Here is a 6,000-nt window from a genome sequence, read left to right as displayed (position 1 = left end):
ACAGGAGAAAGGGAAAAGGAGAAGAAGAAAGGGAGGGGAAACAAATAGGAGAGAAAGTCAGAAAGGGAAGAAGGAAGGAGGAGTGGGGGAAAGGAAAGAGAGAAGAAGGAGAGGAGGAAAGAAGAAAGTAGAAAAGGAGAGAAGAAAGGAGAGAAGAGAAAGAGACAAGAAGGAGAAGAAGGATTGTTGTAAAATAAGGGAGATGGAATGGTAGAAGGGCAACCCTGAGTATATTCAAACTTATTAAGATGAAGAATGAACTAATATGAAAGTTAAAAGAGAATATATATGATTAACAATGGATAAGATAACTAATTGAAATAATGTTAAGAAATTAGTATTTGAGGGTGGATGGTGATTCTGTTTATATAATAAGTATAGAAGTATTAAGATAAAATAAAAAAGTAGGGGAAAGAAATTGAAACTATATAAAGTGTATTTGGATATGATAAGTTGAATAAGATATGATTCGGTCAATACTCTGTTCATAAAATATGTATGTGAAAGAAAAAATTAATAAAACTTGATTTAAAAAAATCAAATTTTTGCTAAAAGACCCAGCCAATACACCTGGAAAATTGAAGGGCATAGATTGGAATAGGTTACGACATTTAGATACCTTGGGTGGTCTTCCACTCGCAAGGGACATGGAAGGCACATCTGGAGCATACATTGCAAGCAGCCAATAGGTCTTCAAATGCAATTAAACATTTCTTTTACACAGGAAGAAGTCAGTTACTACCTGCTGTCTTAAAACGTTTTGAGGCCAAAACATTGGCGCAAATTTTTTATGGGGCACAAACAGGAATTCTTACAAAGAAAAACTTGCTAGAAACAATACAAACTAAATTCCTGTGAGCCATCTTAGCTTCACCCAAAGGAACTTCAAATGCCCAGTTGAGAATTGAGACAGGTATCCTCAAATTCAGGTAAGAGCCTGAAAGATGATGATCATTTATTGGCTAAAAATGCATTTCTTTCCAGAGCAATTGTCCCTGCTGGTGTTGACTTTCCCTCCCCCTGGAAACAGGCGATAGACCACAAGCTGGACTCTTATGGGCTCTCACTGGTATTCTTAATGTCCCTAGGCTTTGACAAAGCAAAGCAAGTAGTAATTGATAGAATGAAGGACATGGAATTCCATGAAGAACTAAATAGATTGCCTCTCCACAGTAGGGACAGAATCAAACAGGGTCTGTGGGAATCAGCAAGATATCTAAATGACCTGATCTTCCCAAAACAAAGAATAGCTTTCTTCAGAGCCAGATTTAATATTCTCCCCTCAGCATTTCTCCAGGATAGGTATAAGAGAACACCAATACCAGAATGGGTATGTATATGTGGTAAAGGAGAAGTCGAAGATCTCTCACATGTTTTATTGTAGTGTGAGTTATATAGAGTTTATAAATCAGTATATATTCTCCCCTTGTTAGAGAGATTGCCAGGGAGGACAGACGACTTTTATGTAGGCTTTCTCCTCCAGGACTCAAATCTGGCTACCACTCATGCAGTGGCAAAATTCTGTGTCACTGCAATGTCCATAAGAAAAAAATTGGTTACAGAATTATAGCTGTCAACCTGTGCCAATTTTTGGAAATATCTATAACAATTTTTGGAAAAATGTATTATTCACATACTAATCGGCTCTCTACTCATGTAAATTATGGAGTGACCCTAACGGTTTGAGAGCATGTATTTTCTTAACGGGGATGCTATTATCCAATATTAATGTTATTGTTGTTGTTGTTATTAACTTTATTCATTAAATATGAATCTCAGTCAACTGAACATTCAAAAATGCATCACAAATACCATTGATTGATGCTAATGGTTGATAAGGGTTACTGCCAGCATCCTAGGTATCAACCAAATACCTTCTTAAGATGTATGATGTTCCAAGTAGCAGAGTTTTTTTGCAGTTCTACTGTGTTATTGCAGGAAGCTGAAATTTGTTGATGTATCTTATAAAATTCTTGGACATGGTACCAAGTGCCCTGATGACAATGGGTATCACTGTTACATGTTTCATCCATAGCAGTGTAATTTCGATGGCCAGGTCATGATATTTCATGATTTTTTCCAGTTCTTTTTCTTCGACCCTGGCATCTTCTGGTATTGTGATGTCAATAAATTGTACTTTTTGGTTTTCGACAATTGTGATATCAGGCATGTTGTGTTCCAAGTGATGATCTGTCTGTATTCAAAAGTCCCACAAGATCTTCACCTTCTCATTTTCTATAACTTTTTCCACTTTATGTTCCCACGACTTTTTGGATACTGGTAAGTCATATTTTTTTCATAATAACCAGTGGATTAATTTAGCAACTCAGTCGTGTCTAGCTTTGTAATCGGTTTGTGTGATTTTGCTGAATTCACATATTAATGTGTTTCTATGCTTCTCTAAAACCTGGTTAAATGAATCAATTGAAGATAGCAGCCTGTATATCCCAGGGTTTCAGATTCAATGATCAGACAGAATTGCAGAAACATCAGGTAAAAAGAAGGGAAGAGGCTTATGCTTATATATCAATAACAGCTGGTCTCAGGATATAACTATAATATACAAATTCTGTGATGAAAGCCTAGAGACATTAATTATCAACTACAAACCATACTATTCGCCTCATGAATTTTCCTCATTTCTTCTAATTGCTGTTTATGTTCCACCACCAGCCTACACAAACAAGGCATTATGAACTCTAGCTGACCAAATTATGGAGGCTGAAGCCAAATACCCCAATTCACTGGCCATCCACAAGGCAAACTTAAGGAAAGAGCTACCAAAATACTTTCAGCATGTCAATTGTCTCACTAGAGGCAAGAATACTTTAGACCATTGCTACACAACACTAAAAGATGCTTATCAGTCTTTACCATGAGCAGCTGTAGGACACTCTTATCATTGCATGATTCACCTTGTACCAGCTTACAGGCAAAGACTTAAAACCACAAAATCAACAATTAAATCAATGAAGACCTGGACTGGGGAGCTAAACTTAAAGCTACAGGCCTGCTTTGACTGCATTGATTGGAATATTTTTGAAGATAACTCTGCAGAGCTGGATGAACTCACAGATACTGTAACATCATATGTCAGCTTCTGTGAAGACCTATGTGTACCGACCAGGAACTTGCAAATATACAGTAACAACAAACCTTGGTTCACAGCTAAACTTAAGAAGCTACGTCGTTCCAAAGAGGAAGCCTCCAGAAAAGGTGATAAAATGCTGTACAATCAGGCCAGAAATGTATTAACAAGGGAGATCAGAGCAGCAAAAAGAAGCTACTCAGAAAAGCTAAAGAATCAGTTCTCAACAAATGTACCAGGAAACATGTGGAAAACTCTTAAAAATATCACCGGCTATGACAAACCTCCTTCCCAGGCTGAAGGAAATCAGCAACTGGCAGATGACCTGAATGTGTTTTTCTGCAGGTTTAAAAGGAAACTACAACCACCTATCTCCATAACCCCCATCTCAGACACACCAACAATAGCCAAGCCTCCTACAACTGACCCCATCCCATTGGGTTCACAACCCCTAGTGATCACAGAAAAGGAAGCGCAAGACCTATTTCACAGACAAAAGCCAGGAAAAGCTCCAGGCCCAGACAAGACAACTTCTTACTTAAAAGTCTGTGCTGACCAGTTGGCCCCCATCTTCACCCATATCTTCAATAAATCACTAGAGATGTGCTATGGTTCTTCTTGCTTCAAGTGCTCTAGTATCATCCCAGAAGCCCACCATCAAGGAACTGAATGACTACAGACCAGTTGCTCTAACTGAAAGCATATGCAGCAAGACAAATTCCTTATGTGTCCAATTACACTTGGCCAATAAAATTCTATTCTATTCTATTCTATTCTATTCTATTCTATTCTATTCTATTCTATCATCTGTAGTCATGAAAACGTTTGAAAGGCTAGTGCTGTCGCACTTGAAAACCATCATGGATCTGCTGTTAGACCCCCTGCAATTTGCATTCCGAGCAAATAGCTCAACAGATGATGCTGTTAATATGGCTCTGCACTATATCCTACAACATCTTGAGTCTCCAAAGACTATGCAAGTCTTTGTAGACTTTAGTTCAGCATTCAATACCATCATTCCAGACACTCTTCTAACTAAGCTAAACCAGTTTCAGGTAATTGAACACACTTGTAAGTGGATCATAAGCTTCCTAACAAACAGGAAGCAGCAGGTGAAGCTAAGCAGAATCACATCAGATACCTGCATAATTAGCACAGCTCCCCCCCAAGGCTGTGTGCTCTCCCCACTTCTCTTGTCTCTGTATACCAATGATTGCATCTCTAATAACCCATCTGTTAAACTACTGAAGTTTGCACAACAATGATTGGTCTCATTCGAGACAATGATGAATCCACATACAGACAGGAGGTTGAACAACTAGCCTCATGGTGCTACTGGAACAATCTGAAACCGAACACACTCAAAACCATAGAAATGGTGGTAGAATTTAGGAGAAACCCTTCCATATGTCCACCTCTCACAATAATAGAGAACACAGTATCAACAGTAAAGACCTTCAAATTTCTAGGTTCTACCATATTGCAAGATCTAAAATGAACATCAAAAACATCATCAAAAAAGCAGAACAAAGAATGTTCTTTCTGCACCAACTCAGAAAGCTCGAACTGCCCAAGGAGCTGCTGATCCAGTTCTACAGAGGAATTATTGAGTCTATCATCTGCACCTCTATAACTGTCTGGTTTGGTTCTGCAATCCAACAAGACAAACAGACTTCAGAGCAGGGGTGAAATCCAGCAGGTTCTGACAGGTTCTGGAGAACTGGTAGCAGAAATTTTGAGCAGTTCAGAGAACTGGCAAATACCAGCTCTGGCTGGCCCCAGAGTGGAGTGGGAATGGAAATTTTGCAATATCCTTTCCCCAGGAGTAGGAAGGGAATGGGGATTTTGCAGTATCCTTCCCCTGCCATGCCCACCAAGCCACCCCACCCCCACCAAGCCACGCTTACAGAACCGGTAGTGAAACCCACCTCTGCTCCTGGGGCCTTCCCAGTCCTGAGTTGGCCAATGAGCAATTTGATTTTGGACTCTGAAACCGGGGGCCATTCAGATAAGTCCTTCATTGTATATCTTATACTCTCACTAGAGGGGTCTTCATACATTCTCGAAAAGTGAAGTTCCCAGGTTGTAGGATGTATATGAACATCTAATGGGGTATGAATTCTGTTAAAATGACTAGCTATTAGATGCCAGAATAGAGAAGAGTTCTTTTGCTTTGCTGCCACAATAATCTGTTCCTAGGAGGACCTTGTGTCATGTTTCTTCTTAAAAGCAATCAGTTGCTTAAATTGTTCTTTTTGAGTAATAAGATGTTTAAAATTTGTTTTATTACCATTCTAGTCTTGCTTTTGTACATCTTATAAGCCAAGGTGAGAGCTTTCTTGGCTTCTACACAAACCATGGTTTGGAGGCAATATAGGGCCTCTTGGCTGAGAAGTTCCGGTCATGTACTAGTAACGGTTGTAGCTTATGAACTATTTTTTTATATATTTCTAGTAAATCTTGGGAAGGGTTGGCTGTAATAAAGGCTGAGCAAGGTTTTTGACGATTGTCCTCTGATAGAGCTCTCCTCACCTTCTGATCAAGTTATTGGGACCATTTGATCCTACATCTAGTTAGGCCTACTGGAGAAATTGCAGGAATAAATTGGTCCACAAAGGACATCTGCCGGATGAAGGGCTTCATGTATATACACAAAGGTAGATGATCACTTTCCAGGTAAGGTAGACTTCAAAATTTTCTACATAATGTAATAAGTCCATAGAAGTTAGCATATAATCAATGGTGCTGGCTTTGAACGCTGCCATAAATGTAATCTCGCAAGGACAGTCGGCAGCCCAAGAGCCGTTGGATATAAAAAGATTGCGTTTATTTTCCATCTTTGCAAGACAGAGGCCAGCGAAATTTGCTCTCTTGTCTTTAGAAAGTCATGTGAGGGAGGAGCTGGTTCTTTT

Source organism: Ahaetulla prasina, chromosome 4 (assembly GCF_028640845.1).
Source record: "Ahaetulla prasina isolate Xishuangbanna chromosome 4, ASM2864084v1, whole genome shotgun sequence".
Classification (NCBI taxonomy): domain Eukaryota; kingdom Metazoa; phylum Chordata; class Lepidosauria; order Squamata; family Colubridae; genus Ahaetulla; species Ahaetulla prasina.
This window is presented reverse-complemented; position numbering follows the sequence as displayed.